Source organism: Colobus angolensis, unplaced genomic scaffold (genome assembly GCF_000951035.1).
Source record: "Colobus angolensis palliatus isolate OR3802 unplaced genomic scaffold, Cang.pa_1.0 Scaffold58, whole genome shotgun sequence".
NCBI classification, from domain to species: Eukaryota; Metazoa; Chordata; class Mammalia; order Primates; family Cercopithecidae; genus Colobus; species Colobus angolensis.
In genome coordinates this window covers 7,218,638-7,234,429 of record NW_012119376.1, presented here as the reverse complement: position 1 = coordinate 7,234,429, position 15,792 = coordinate 7,218,638, and the positions used below count along the sequence as shown (strand labels likewise).

The 15,792-nt window shown below is 39.7% G+C and overlaps 1 pseudogene across 1 annotated transcript in view; it reads left to right on the top strand.

The window, feature by feature from the left end:
* The window catches only part of LOC105526161, a 36,914-nt pseudogene that overhangs the window by 2,502 nt on the left and 18,620 nt on the right, over positions 1-15,792 (top strand). The window contains exon 2 of the transcript XR_001004032.1: positions 13,763-13,860. The product of XR_001004032.1 is annotated as a protein lifeguard 3 pseudogene (transcript). The remainder of the gene's footprint in view (positions 1-13,762; positions 13,861-15,792) is intronic.

Here is a 15,792-nt window from a genome sequence, read left to right as displayed (position 1 = left end):
CTTTATAGCACTTGTTTCTTAGCCTTTAAGTACAAAATGTACAAGCATTACTTAGGCACTATTTTTCACATACTACTTTAATTTTTCAAATGTCTGTCATGGCATCATGCTCATCTAAGTTTCTCCTTCCTCACTGGTTGCTCCTTCTCAACATTCTTTACACATCTAGGTGTTGCAGACTCCCAAGTCCCATCCTCATCCTCCTTTCCCTCTTTTTCTATGAAGTCTCATTCACTACCATCACTTTAAATAAAATCATTTTGCTGATAATACTTATCTTCAGAACTTCAGGCAGATATATCTAACTGCTTACTTTACTTCTTCAGTGAGATGACTAGTGGGATATTCAAGTAGAATATATCCAAAAGATAAGCTAGAGTTTTCTTCTCAGTATCTGCTTCTGCTATACACTTTCCATCTCACCAAAATTGGAGGAGTTATCTTTTACTATCTAGTCTCCCTCACCACTCAGCACTTCCATTAACTACAACTATATCCAAGCAAATACATCAACTCTATGTCTAAAATATGTCTGAATTCCAATCACTCCTCTCCACCTCCACCACTACTGCCCTAGTCCACACCTCCATCTCTCTGGCCTGGACTACTGAAGCAGTCCATTAACTAGCCCACTCTGGTTCCAATTGATCCCAAGCACAGTCATCTGATCCCAGGGCATTCTCCAGTCAGTAGACAGAATGATATTCTAAAAATATGTTAGATAATATCACTCCCAAATACCCTCTAATGCTTCCCATTGCAAGTAGAATAAAATCTAAAATCTACATGATCCAGCCTCTGGTTTTCTCACCAAACTCATATCCTAGTACTTTCTCCTTATTCATCACCTCCCGGCTACACTCACATTCTTCCTGTTCCTCAAACATGCCGTTTTAGTCTGTGTTCATGTTGCTGATAAAGATATACCTGAGACTGGACGATTTACAATAGAAAGAGGTTTAATGGACTTACAGTTCTATGAGGCTAGGGAGGCCTCACAATCATAGTGCAAGACAAGGAGGAGCAAGTCATGTCTTACATGAAAGGCAGCAGGCAAAGAGAGAGCTTGTGCAGGGAAACTCCCTGTAATAAAACCAACAGATCTCATGAGACTTATTTACTATCATGAGAACAGCACAGGAAAGACCTGCCCCCATGATTCAATTACTTCTCACCAGGTCCCTCCCACAACATGCGGAAATTCAAGATGAGATTTGGGTGGGGACATAGCCAAACCATGTTATTCTGCCCCTGGCCCCTCTCAAATCTCATGTCCTCACATTTCAAAACCAATCATGCCTTCCCAACAGTCCTCCAAAGTCTCAACTCATTTCAGCATTCACTCAAAAGCCCACAGTGCAAAGTTTCATCTGAGACAAGGCAAGTCCTTTCTGCCTATGAGCCTGTAAAATCAAAAGCTACTTAGTTACTCCCTAGATACAGTGCGGGTATAGGCATTGGATAAAAACAGCCAACCCAAATGGAAGAAATTGGCCAAAACGAAGGTGCTACAGGCCCCATGAAAGTCCAAAATCCAATAGGGTAGTCATTAAATCCTAAAGTTCCAAAATTATCTCCTTTGACTCTATGTCTCACATCCAGGTCACGTTGATGCAAGATTGGTCTTGGGCAGCTCTGCCCCTGTGGCTTTGCAGGGTACAGCCTCTCTCCTGGCTGCCTTCTCAGGTTGGCATTGAGTGTCTGTGGCTTTTCCAGGTGCATGGTGCAAGCTTTCTTGTCAGTGGTTCTACCATTCTGGAGTCTGAAGGATAGTGGCCCTCTTCTCATAGCTCCATTAGGCAGTGTGCCAGTAGGGACTCTGTGTAGGGGTTCACACCCCATGTTTCCCTTCTGCTCTGCCCTAGCAGAGGTTCTCCATGAGGACCCCACCCCTGTAGCAAACTTCTGCCTGGGCATCCAGCCATTTCCATACATCCTCTGATATCTAGGCAAAGGTTCCCAAACCCCAATTCTTGACTTCTCTGCACTCAAAAGCTCAACACCACATGGAAGCTGCCAAGGCTTGGGGTTTGCACCCTCTGAAGCCATGGCCTGAGCTCTACATTGGCCCTTTCAGCCACAGCTGGAGTAGCTGGGACAAAGGGCACCAAGTCCCTAGGTAGCACACAGCATGGGGACCCTGGGCCTGGCCCACAAAACCATGTTTTCCTCCTAGGCTGCTGGGCCTGTGATGGGAGGGGCTGCCATAAAGACCTCTGACATGCCGTGGAGACATTTTTCCCATTGTCTTGGGGGTTAAAATTCAGATCCTAGTTACTTATGCAAATTTCTGCAGCTGGCTTGGATTTTATCTCAGGAAATGGGTTTTTCTTTTCTATTGCATTGTCAGGCTGCAAATTTTCCAAAGTTTTATGTTTTGCTTCCCTTATAAAACTGAATGCCTTTAACAGCACCCAAGTCACCATTTGAATGCTTTGCTGCTTAGAAATTTCTTCCACCAAATACTTTAAATCATCTCTCTCAAGTTCAAAATTCCACAAATATCTAGGGCAGGGGCAAAATGCCACCAGTCTCTTTGCTAAAACCTAACAAGAATCACCTTTGCTCCAGTTCCCAACAAATTCCTCACCTCCATCTGAGACCACCTCTGCCTGGATTTCATTGTCCATATCATTATCAGCATTTTGGGCACAGCCATTCAACAAGTCTCCAGGGAGTTCCAAACTTTTGCAGATTTTCCTATCTTCTTCTGAGCCCTCCAAACTGTTCCAACCTCTGCATGTTACCCGGTTCCAAAGTTGCTTCCACATTTTCAGGTATCTGTTCATCAGCACCCCACTCTACTGGTACCAATTTACTGTATTAATCCATTTTCATGCTGCTGATAAAGACATACCTGAGACTGGGCAATTTACAAAAGAAAGAGGTTTAATGGACTTATAGTTCCCTGTGGCTGGGGAGGCCTCACAATCATGGCAGAAGGCAAGGAGGACCAAGTTATGTCTTATATGAATGGCAGCAGGCAAAGAGAGAGCTTGTGCAGTGAAACTTCCCCTTATAAAACCATCAGGTCTCATGAGACTTATTCACTATCACAAGAACAGCATGGCAAACACCTGCCCCCATCATTCAATTACATCCCACCAGGCCCCTTGTACAACACATGGGAATTCAAGGTGAGATTTGGCTGGGGACACAGCAAAACCATATTACATGCCAAGTTCATTTCAGTCTTTCTCCCCCTTTGCTGGGAACATCTTTCCTGAAATTTTCTCATGGTTCTCTCTTCCCCAACCCTAATGTCATCTTCTTAGAAAAAACTTCCTGGCCAGCTAAAAGATGTCACTATCACCCAATTATTCTCTCTCTCAATAACCCAGATTTTTTTTTAATATCACTTGCCTCTGTTTGAAATCATTGTATTTATTTGATTTGTTGACTGATGATCTTCACCCACCAGAATATCAGTTCTATGAGGCTACGAACTTTTTCTTCTTCACCTCTAAATTTCCAATGACTAGAACGGCACCTGTGGCAGGATAAGTGTATAATATATACATGCAGAGGAAATGTATGACAAAACAAGGGAATATAGAAAACTAGTAAAATGTGAAAGAAGTTCTTAAAGAAAAAAATTAGCCTTATTATAATCCATAGATAGCAACTCTTCATACATTTTCTTTCTCTTTCTCTCTCTCTTCCTCTTTGTCTCTCTGTATCCCTCTTGTTATGGCTATGCATGTGCATAATAAATTGACATCCTGCTTTTATCACTTGACAATGACAATTACCCATATACTCACATTAACAGTAATTATTATAAAGTTTAAATATGCCAGTTTAAAAAAATTAAAACAAGTGAACAGTAAATGATGACAGTCATATCCTCTTCAATCCAGTTCCCAGAAGTAACTACTGTCAAGATTGGTATGTATTAGTCAATGGTTTTTCCTTGGTCTCTCTATACATACACATATACACAAACACATCACACACATATGTAAAATGTGATATAACATATATATGGTATATATGTGTAGTTATGTGGAAAAATAAAATCACAGAAATCAAACTTTTCCTTTTTATTGTAGAATATATTGAGATCTTTTCATGTCAGAATACACTGACATTTTTAAGTTATTTTTAATCTTTAAATTTGCTGCAGGGTAGGGAGAGAGGTAAGCCAACAAGAAGCAAATGGATTGCTGTTGCAGAGGGGTTCAGGAGTCAAGGACAAACTGTATCTCTGAAGGCAAGGACTCAGGGTGGGATTGAGCACAGAAGGATAGATTCAAAGTCTACAAGAAGCATCTAGACAGCCATTTCCTCTTCCCCACTACACAGTCAAGTGACTAACTCTTCCTAGCCTTGGAGGAAGGCAGAATAAGGCATATGCTGAAAACAAATGCTTTACATTAAAATCTGCAAATCCAATGATGAAACTCCTAGCCCAGTCTCATACTGGCTTGTAGGATTATAACAACCAGGCTATGCCATCCAGGCAAGAGACTGAAAGAATCTACTCCAAGAAAACTAATCACCCCAATATACTGGCAACTTGGAGTACTTCATGAAGACAGATTTACCTTCTTTCCCTATTGCGAGGCCCACTAGTTGAGCCCAAACAACATATGCGCGGAGCTTCGAAACTAAAATGTTTATGTGTCTCACTCTTAAATGTACATAAATAACCAAGGAACATCAAGCATCCATGATAAGCCTTAAAATTGAAAAATAAAGACTAAAATATGTACATAAACAAACAAAAGATGGAGCTCAAAAGAAAAAGAGATATGCAAAAGACCAGAAGTAGACATTTGAGGGAAAATGGCGGGTAGGAGGCAGGACTAACTTGCATTCACCACTCAAGTGGACAGAACAACATCTGGAGACTCACGTCATGAAATTTTGCTCCATGAACCACTGTCAGAACATAGTGGACACTGTCAGAACATATTTCAGAAAAACTGAAATAATTCATAGACCCTTTGAAAGAAGTGGGTTGCCACTGCAAACTTCATGAGACAGCCAAAAATACTGAGTGCCCAAAGTGTGAGTGGTGGAAAGTCCACTTCTGAACACACGTCCTCACCGAGGAACATGAGAATCCAAATCATGGGAGAACGATTTAACCTTACATAGAGCTAAAACAAATTTAGAGAGCCAAGCAAAATATAAAAGTAGAAGCAGTGGGAAGAGCCCTGTAAGCACTCCTGGTGCCCAGGGAAACCATTTCTGACTTTAGCTCACAGGGGTCCTCGGAGCGGGTAGCCAGTGGAACTGGGGAAGGACCACAGGGAGAAGAAGATTTCTGGTTGAACTTCGTAATAATTTCAACTGAGTGTGAATTTTCCTGGGCAGATTCTTCAGTGGAGTGGGGGTTGTGGACAGGAAGTGCAAATATGAGCACCAAAGCCATGCAGGCAGGAAGGGGTGAGACCTGAAAACTCTGCTTGCTTTCTCAGTGTGGAGGCTTGTAGCATGGGGCAAGATTTCAGCCCTGGGCACCGGAGGCCTGGATATAAATTTGGTTCTGTTGGCTGTTGGGGGAGCACAGTGGGAGTGAGACTGGCCTTGCTGGCTGTGTGGGAGCTGAGTGAGTCCTGTCACCGCCAACCTTCCCCAACTTCCCTGGCAACCTGTACGAAGCAGCAGAGGTAGCCATCATCCCCCTTGGAACATATCTCTATTGGCCTGAGAACCATCCCCCCATCCCCATACAGTGGCCACAGCAAGCCCCACCCAAAAAGAGCCTGAGCTCAGACGCACCTAACCCTGCCCCCACCTGATGAATGATCTTTCTCTACCCACCCTGGTAGCTGAAGACAAAACACATAAACCCATGAAGGCTCTATGGCCCTACCTATCACCTGAGAAACCCAAATACTTATCTAGGCAGCCGTAGGGCAAGCTTGTATCCCCCCACACTACTGCAGTTGATGATCTGTTGAAAGCTCCACCTCCTGGCTGCAGGCCAACTAACTCAAGCCATTTCAGCAACTCAGAACAACTCTGCTCCAAGGAAGGAGAAAACAACAGCTAATTCCACCACCTATGACATCCTGGCTAACCAGAGGTCCTGAGTCTGTCCACATGACAACTTCACTGCTGACATAACCAACATTTGAAAAAACAGGTGCACTAAAAAAAACTACAACCAAGGATTCTCACAGAGTTCACTTCACTCCCCTGCTACCTCCACTGGTGCAGGTGCTGGTATCCATGACTGAGAGACCTGAAGATGGATTACATCGCAAGACTCTTTGCAGACACTCCTCAGTACCAGCCTGGAGCCCAGTAGCTCCACGGGGTGATTAAACCCAGAAAAGCAATAACAATCACTGCAGTCCAGTTCTCAAGAAGCCCCATCCTTAGGGGAAGGTGGAGAGTACCACATCAAGGGATCACCCTGTGGAACAAAAGAATCTGAACAGCAGCCCTTGAGTCCATGATCTTTCCTCTGACGTAGTCTACCTGAATGAGAAGGAACCAGGGAAACAATTCTGATACTATAACAAAATAAGGATTCTATAATACCCCACAAAAGATCACATTAGCTCACCAGCAATAGATCAAACCAAGAAGAAATCTCTGAATTGGCAGAAAAAGAATTCATAAGGTTAATTATTAAGCTACTGAAGGAGACACTAGAGAAAGGTGAAAACCAACTTAAAGATGTTAAAAAAATTATATAGATATGGATGAAAAAATCTCCAGAGAAACAGATATCATAAATAAAAATAATCACAACTTCTGGAAAAGAAAGACACACTTAGAGAAATGCAAAATACACTGGAAAGTTTCAACAATAGAATAGAACAAGTAGAAGAAAGAACTTCAGAGCTCAAAGACAAGCTTTTTGAATTAACCCAATTAGACAAAGAAAAAATAATTTAAAAAAAAATGAACAAAGCCTCCAAGAAGTTTGGGATTATGTTAAATGATCAAACCTAAGAATAATTGGTGTTCATGAGGAAAAAGAGAAATCTAAAGGCTTGGAAGACTTATTTGAGGGAATAATCAAGGAAAACTTCCCTGGCCTTGCTAGAAACCTAGACATCTAAATATAAGAAGCTCTAAAAATACCCAGGAAAGTCATCACCAAAAGATCATCACCTAGGCACATAGTATCAGGTTATCTAAAGTCAAGATGAAGGAAAGAATCGTAAGAGCTGTGAGGTAAAGCCATCAGGTAACCTATAAAGGAAAAGCTATCAGATTAGCAGCAGATTTCTCAGCAGAAACCCTACAGGCTAGAAGTGATTGGGGTCCTATCTTTAGCTTCCTTAAACAAAACAATTATCATCCAAGAATTTTGTATCCAGTGAAATTAAGCTCCATAAATGAAGGAAAAATAGTCTTTTTCAGACAAACAAATGCTGAGAGAATTTGCCTCTACCAAGCCAGAGCTGCAAGAACTGCTAAAAGGAGTTCTAAATATTAAAACAAAACCTCAAAATACACCAAAATAGAACCTCCTTAAAGCATACATCTCACAGGGCCTATAAAACAATAACACAATGAAAAAACAAAAACAAAAATAAAGTGTTCAGGCAACAACTAGCATGATGCATAGACTAGTACCTCATATCTCAATACTAACATTAAATGTAAATGACATAAATGTTCCACTTAAAATATATAGACTGGCAGAATGGATAAGAATTCACCAACCAAGTATCCGCTCCCTTCAAGAGACTCACCTAACACATAAGGATTCTTGTAAATTCAAGGTAAAGCGATGGAGAAAGATATTCCATGCAAATTGACACCAAAAGCGAGCGAGAGTAGCTGTTCTTCTATCAGACAAAATAAACTTTGAAGCAACAACACTTAAAAAAGAAAAAGAAGGACATGGTATAATAATAAAAGGACTATTTCAACAGGAAAATATCACAGTCCTACATACATATGCACATAACACTGGAACTACCAAATTTATCAGACAATTACCTCTAGACCTAAGAAACAAGATAGACAGCAACACAGTAATAGCAGAGTATTCAATACTCTGTGACAGCACTAGACAGGTCATCAAGACAGAAAGTCAACAAAGAAACCGTGGACTTAAACTATATCCTAGAACAAATGGACTTAACAGATATTTACAGAACATTCTACTCAACAACTGCATATACATTCTATCCATCAGCACATAGAACATTCTCCAAGATAGATCATATGATAGACCATAAAACAAGTCTCAACAAATTTTTTTAAAAATCAAAATTATAGTAGGTACACTCTCAGACCACAGTGGAATAAAATTGAAAATCAACTCCAAAAGGAATCCTCAAAATCATGCAAATGCATGGAAATTAAATAATCTGTTCCTGAATGATCATTGGGTAAACAATTAAATCAAGATGAAAATTTTAAAATTCTTTGAACTGAGTGATAATAGTGACACAACCTATCAAAACCTCTGGGATACAGAAGAAACAGTGCTAAGAGGAATGTCCATAACCTTAAATGCCTACATCAAAAAGTCTGAAAGATCACAAATAGACAATCTAAGGTCACACTTCAAGGACCCAGAAAAACAAGAGTAAACCAAACCTAAATCCAGCAGAAGAAAATATATAACAAATAACAGAGCAGAACTAAATGAAATTGAAGCCAACAAACAAAAATGCAAAAGACAAATGAAACAAAAAGCTAGTTCTTTGAAAAGATAGACAAAATTGACAGACCATTAGCGAGATTAACCAAGGAAAGAAGAGAGAAGATCCAAATAAGCTCAATTAGAAACGAAACAGGAGATATTACAACCAATAGCACAGAAATACAAAAGATCATTCCAAGCTATTATGAATACCTTTACACACAAAGTAGAACACCTAGAGGAGATAGATAAATTTCTGGAAATATATAACCCTCCTAGACTAAACCAGGAAGCAAGAGAAACTCTGAACAGACCAATAACAAAAAGTGAGATTGAAATGGTAACAAAAATTGCCACCAAAAAAAAAGTCCAGGACCAGATTCAGAGCTGAATTCTCTCAGACGTTCAAAGAAGAACCGATACCCATTCTACTAAAACTATTCCAAAAGATAGAGAAAGAGGGAATTGTTATTCTGTTAAGCCACTATCACATCAATATCAAAACTAGGAAAAGACATAACAAAAAAAGAAAACTGCAGTATCCCTGATGCAAAAGTCCTCAACAAAATACTAACTAACCAAATCCAACAGTGTATCAAAAAGATAATCCACCATGAGCAAGTGTGTTTAATATCAGGGATGCAAAGATTGTTTAAAATAGACAAGTCAATGAATGTGATACACCACATAAACAGAATTAAAAACAAAAATCATATGATCATCTCAATAGATGCAGAGAAAAACATTTAACAAAAAATCCAGGATCCCTTTATGATTAAGACCCTCAGCAAAATCGGCATAGAAGTGACATACCTTAAGGTAACAAAAGTCATCTATGCCAAACCCACAGACAACATTATACTGAATGGGGAAAAGTTGAAAGCATTTCCCCTGAGAACGGAAAGAAGACAAGGATGCCCACTCTCACTAGTTCTATTCAACATAGTACTGGAAGTCCCTACCAGAGCAATCAGACAAGAAAAAGAAATAAAGGGCATCCAAATTGATAAAGAGGAAATCAAATTGTCCCCATTTGCTGATGATATGATTCTATACCTAGAAAACCCAAAAGACTAATTCAAAAAGCTCCTAGGTCTGATAAATGAATTCAGTAAACTTTCAGAATACAAAATCAATGTACACAAATTAATAGCACTGCTATACACCAACAGAGGCCAAGCTGAAAATGAAGTCAAGAACTCAACCCCTTTTACAATAGCTGCAATAAATAAATAAATAAAATACATAGGAATATACCTAACCCAGGAGATGAAAGACCTCTGCAAGGAAAACTGCAAAACACTAGTGAAAGAAATCATAGATGACACAAACAAATGGAAACACATCCCATGCTCATGGATGGGTAGAATCAATATTGTGAAAATGACCATAATGCCAAAAGCAATCTACAAATTCATTGCAATTCCCATCAAAATACCACTATCACTCTTCATAGAACAACAACAACAACAACAAAAACAAATCCTAAAATTCATATGACACCAAAAAAGAGCCCATATAGCCAAAGCAAGACTAAGTAAAAGAACAAATCTGGAAGCATCACATTACCTGACTTCAAATTATACTATAAAGCTATAGTCACAAAAACAGCATGGTCCTGCTATAGAAATAGGCACATAAACCAATAGAGCAGAATAGAGGACCCAGAAATAAACCCAAATACTTACAGCCAACTGATCTTCAACAAAGAAAACAAAAATATAACCTGGGGAAAGGACACCCTATTCAACAAATGGTACTGGGATAACTGGCAAGCCACACGTAGAAGAATGAAACTGGATCTTTCACCTTATTAAAAAAGCAACTCAAATGGATCAAAGACTTAAATCTAGGACCTGAAACCATAAAACTTTTAGAAGATAGCATTGGAAAAACTCTTCTAGCCATTGGCCTGGGCAAAGACTTTATAACCAAGAACCCAAAAGCAAATGCAACAAAAACAAAGATAAATAGATGGGACTTAATTAAATTAAAAAGCTCCTGCACAGCAAAAGAAATAACCAGCAGAATAAGCAGACATCTCACAGAGTGGAGAAAATTTTCACAAACTATACATTGACAAAGGACAAATATCCAGAATCTACTTAAACAAATAAGCAGGGACAAAACACATAATCCCCTTTTTAAAAGTGGGCTAAGGACATGAATAGACCATTCTCAAAATAAGATGTACATATGCCCAAGAAACACATGAAAAAATGCTCAACATCACAAACCACAATGCTATACCACCTTACTCCTGCAAGTATGGCCATAATCAAAAGAAATCAAAAAATAATAGACGTTGGTGTGAGTGTGGTGAAAAGGTAACACTTTTATGCTGCTGGTGGGGATATAAACTAGTACAGCCACTAGAAAATAGTGTGGAGATTTCTTAAAGAACTAAGAGTAGATCTACCATTTGATCTGGCAATCCCACTACTCGGTATCTACCTAGAGGAAATGAAGTCATTATATGAAAAAGACACTTGCACACACATGTTTATAGCAGCACAATTTGCAATTGCAAAAATATGGAACCAGTCCAAATACCCATCAATCAATGAGTGGATAAAGAAAATGTGGTATATGTATATACCATGGAAAACTATTCAGCCATAAAAAGAATAAAATAATGGCATTTGCAGCAACCTGGATGGAGTTGGAAACCATTATTCTAAGTGAATTAACTCAGGAATGGAAAACCAAATATTGTGTGTTCTCACTTCTAAGTGGGAGCTAAGCTATGAGGACGCAAAGGCACAAGAATGATACTATGAACTATGGGGACTTGGAGGGAATGTTAGGAGGAGGGTGAGGAATAAAATATTACACATCGGGTACAGTGTATGTTGCTTGGGTGATGGGTGCTCCAGAATCTCAAAAATCACCACTAAAGAACTTATACATGTAACCAAATACCACCTGTTCCCCAAAAACTATTGTAGTTTTTTTTTAAAAGTTAAGAAAGAAAAGACCAGAAGTACACTTCAAAAGCTTACTAATTTTTTTCTATAAAATAAGATAGGATTATGATTTTTTAAAACAATAAGTAATTAGAAAATAAGAAAAAGCTCTTGGAAATTAAATATGACAGGTATTTTCAAAGTTCATGGGAAATGCGTATTGTAAAAGAAAACTATGCATAGACTTCAAAATCTTTCAAACCATCATAAACTCATACTAACTGGTTATAACTTCTGGACAGGATCTGGTTTGTGGCATTAAGAAAGATAGGACAGGACAGGCGCAGTGTCTCATGCCTGTAATCTCAGCACTTTGGGAGGCTGAGGTGGGTGGATCACGAGGTCAAGAGTTCAAGACCAGCCTGGCCAACATGGTAAAACCCCGTCTCTATTAAAAATACAAAAATTCCGGGCATGGTGGCACATGCTTGTAGTCCCAGCTACTCAGGAGGCTGAGGCAGGAGGATCGCTTGAACCTGGGAGGTGGAGGTTGCAGTGAGTCAAGATCATGACACTGCCCTCCAGCCTGGGCAACAGAATGAGATTCCATCTCAAAAAAAAAAAAAAAAAAAACGGAAAAAAAAGAAAAAAGAAAAAGCTAGGACACAGTTTGGAAAGAGCCTCTATCAGAGTAACATGAATTCTGCTAAAATTAAACAAACATCAAATTTATGATGAAGCTTAGGTGGAATAATGGTGAAATAATTGATGCTTTACAAAAAGTTTATGGGAACAATGCCCCAAAGAAATCAGCAATTTACACATGGATAACCTGTTTTAAGAAGGCACAAGATGATGGTGAATATGAAGCCCACAGTGGCAGACCATCCACCACAATCTGAGAGGAAGACATTTATCTTGTTCATGCCTTAATTGAAGAGGACCAACAATTAGCAGCAGAAACAATAGCCCACATTATAGATATCTCAATTGGTTCAGCTTCCACAATTCTGACTGAAAAATTAAAGTTGAGCAAAACTTTCCACTCAATGTGTACCAAATCTGTTACATCCAGATTAGTTGCAGATAGGAGCTTTCAATGGAAATTTTAAACAAGTAGGATCAAGATCCTGAAGGATTTCTCCAAAGAATTGTAGTAGGAGATGAAATATGGCCTTACCAGTGTGATCCTGATGAAAAAGCACGAGCAAAGCAATGGCTACCAAGAGTTGAAGTGGTCCCGTCAGAGCACAAGTGAACTGGTTAAGAGCAAGGGACATGGCAACAGTTCTTTGGGATGCTCAAGGCATTTTACTTGTTGATTATCTGGAGAGCCAAAGAATGATAACATCTCTGGTAGCGCTCCTCACGTGGGGCACCAGCTGAGGTCGTGCTCCTCACACGGGGTCACCAGCTGCAGGGGTCTGTCTCTTGCAGACCCCTGACCCAGCAATGGATGAATGAAGTACACGGACAACACCAGCCTGATTGAATCCCTACAAACATCTGCTTATTATGAGAGTGTGCTGAGAAAGTTAGCCAAAGCTTTAGCAAAAAAATATTCAGGAAAGCTTAATCAAAGAGGCTTCTCCACCATAACAATGCTTCTGCTCATTTCTCCACTCAAACAAGGGAAATTTTGCAAGAGTTTCTATGGGAACTCATTAGGCTTCCACCTTGCAATCCTGATTTGGTTTCTTATGACTTATTTTTGTTTCCTAATCTTAAAAAATATTTAAGGCCGGGCACGGTGGCTCACACCCATAATCTCAGGACTGTGGGAGGCCGAGGCAGGTGGATCACGAGGTCAGGAGTTCAAGACCAGCCTGGCCAACATGTGAAACCCCGTCTCTACTAAAAATACAAAAAGTAGCCAGGCGTGGTGGCGTGTGCCTGTAGTCCCAGTTACCTGGGAGGCTGAGACAGGAAAATTACTTGAACCTGGGAGACAGAGGTTGCAGTGAGCCGAGATTGCACCACTGCACTCCAGCCTGGGTGACAGAGCGAGGCTGTTTCAAAATATATATATATATATGTGTATATATACACATATATATATAGAAAGAGAGAGAGACTTAAAGATAATTTATTTTTCTTCATTTAGTAATATAAAAAAGACTGTCTTGACATGGTTAAAATCCTAGGACTCTAGTGCATTATGGATGAACTGAATGGTTGGTATCATTGTTTACAGAAGTTTCTTCATCCTGATGGAGCTTATGTTAAGAAATAAAGTTCATATGTTTCATTTTTATCTTTTTTTTTTAGACGTAGTCTCGCTGTCACCCAGGCTGGAGTCCAGTGGCATGATCTCGGCTCACTGCAACCCCTGCCTCCCAGGTTCAAGTGATTCTTCTGCCTCAGCCTCCTGAGTAGCTGGGGCTACAGGTGTGCACCACGATGCCTGGTTAATTTTTTTTTTTTTTTGTATATTTAGTAGAGACGGGGTTTCATCATATTGGCCAGGCTAGTCTCGAACTCCTGACCTCCTCATCCGCCCACCTCGGCCTCCCAAAGTGCTGGGATTATTTTGTATATTTAGTAGAGACGGGGTTTCATCATATTGGCCAGGCTAGTCTCGAACTCCTGACCTCCTCATCCGCCCACCTCGGCCTCCCAAAGTGCTGGGATTAAAGGCATGAGCCACCACGCCTGGCTCATTTTTATCTTTTAACTCAATTTTCCCATAAACTTCTTGAAGTCCTCTCACATATGATAGAAGAAAAATTTTTAGACTCAACAGAAAGATTGAAAAATTAATATTGACAACATCACTGAAAAGGAAGAACAAAAAAATAAAGAAATGAAAAACGGGCTGGGCACAATGGCTCATGCCTGTAATCCCAGAACTTTGGGAGGCTGAGGTGGGTGGATCACTTGAAGTCAGGAGTTTAAGATGAGCCTGGCTAACATGGTGAAACCCCATCTCTACTAAAAATGCAAAAATTAGCTGGGTGTTGTGGTGTGTGCCAGTAGTCCCAGCTACTTAGGAGGCTGAGGCAGGAGAATTGCTTGAACCTGGGAGGTAGAGGTTGAAGTGAGCTGCAATTGTGCCACTGCACTCAAGCCTGGGCAATCAAGCAAGACTCCATCTCAAAAGAAAAAAAAGAAAAAAGAAAAAGAAAAAGAAAAACAAATGAAAACTGGAAGAGAAGGTAAAACATAAAGGAAACAGAAGGAAAGGGACAGAAAATTAGAAGAGTAACTAGCAGGTCCAATATATGACTAATAGGCAGTACAGAAAGAGAGAACGGAAAAATGAAGCCCTTGGATAAAAGTGGATTAAAAAGCAAATACAGCCTTGCACTAAGACACATCATAAATTTGAGAACACAAGAATGAAAAGAAAACATTAAAATCTTCACATGATGAAAAGATGACTTAAAAGCAAAAGATTGGAAATCAGAATGGCATCTGACCTCTCAAGAGGAGTATAAAAACTAGGAACGTAGCAGAGCCTGCAAATTCTGAGAAAAAATGATCTCCAACCTGAAACTCTATATGTAGACAAACTATCGATCAAGTATAAGGGTAGAATAAAGAAGTTACCAGAAATGGAAGATGTATTAGATTCCTGTGGCTGCAGTAACAAAGTATCACAAACTGGGTAGCTTTAAACAACAAATTATATTCTCTCACAATTCTGGGAACTGTAAGTCTTTAATTATACTATTGTCAGGGCACGTTCTCTCTCTTAGCTTCTAGTGATTGCCAACAATACTGGACACTCCTTGACTTGTAGCTGCATAATTCCAATCTCTGTCTCCTCCATCACACAGCTGTCTCCCCTCTGTGTGTCTGTGTCTTCACATGGCATTCTCTCCTCTGATGTGTCTCTGTGCTTTCCTTTCTCCTTCTTATAAGGGTGCCAGTCATGTTGGATTAAGGACCTACCCTACTCCTTACATCTTAATTTATATTTTAATTATGTCTGCAAAGATCCTGTTTCCAAAGAAGGTCACATACATGTACCAGAAGTTAGGATGAAAACATATCTTTTGCAGGGGACAAAATAAACAGAGGATCTATTTACATCACATGTAACCATTCTTAGCTACTTGATAAAGTGCTTTACTCTAATGAGGGGAGAAAGCAAGAATATAAAATATAAAGGCTTGAAGAAACAGGAAATCCAATCAAGAGAGAAACAAAATAAATTCCTAGGATAATGGTGAAAGGAATTCTCAGAAGGACAGCTACACAGCAGCAGAGAGCAGCCAGGTCAAATTGGAGCAGGAGTCTACATGTTCAATGCATTCAACAGGAAGAGAGGGAGAGAGAGAGAAAGAGAGAGAGAGAGAGGAAGGAAGGAAGGAAGGA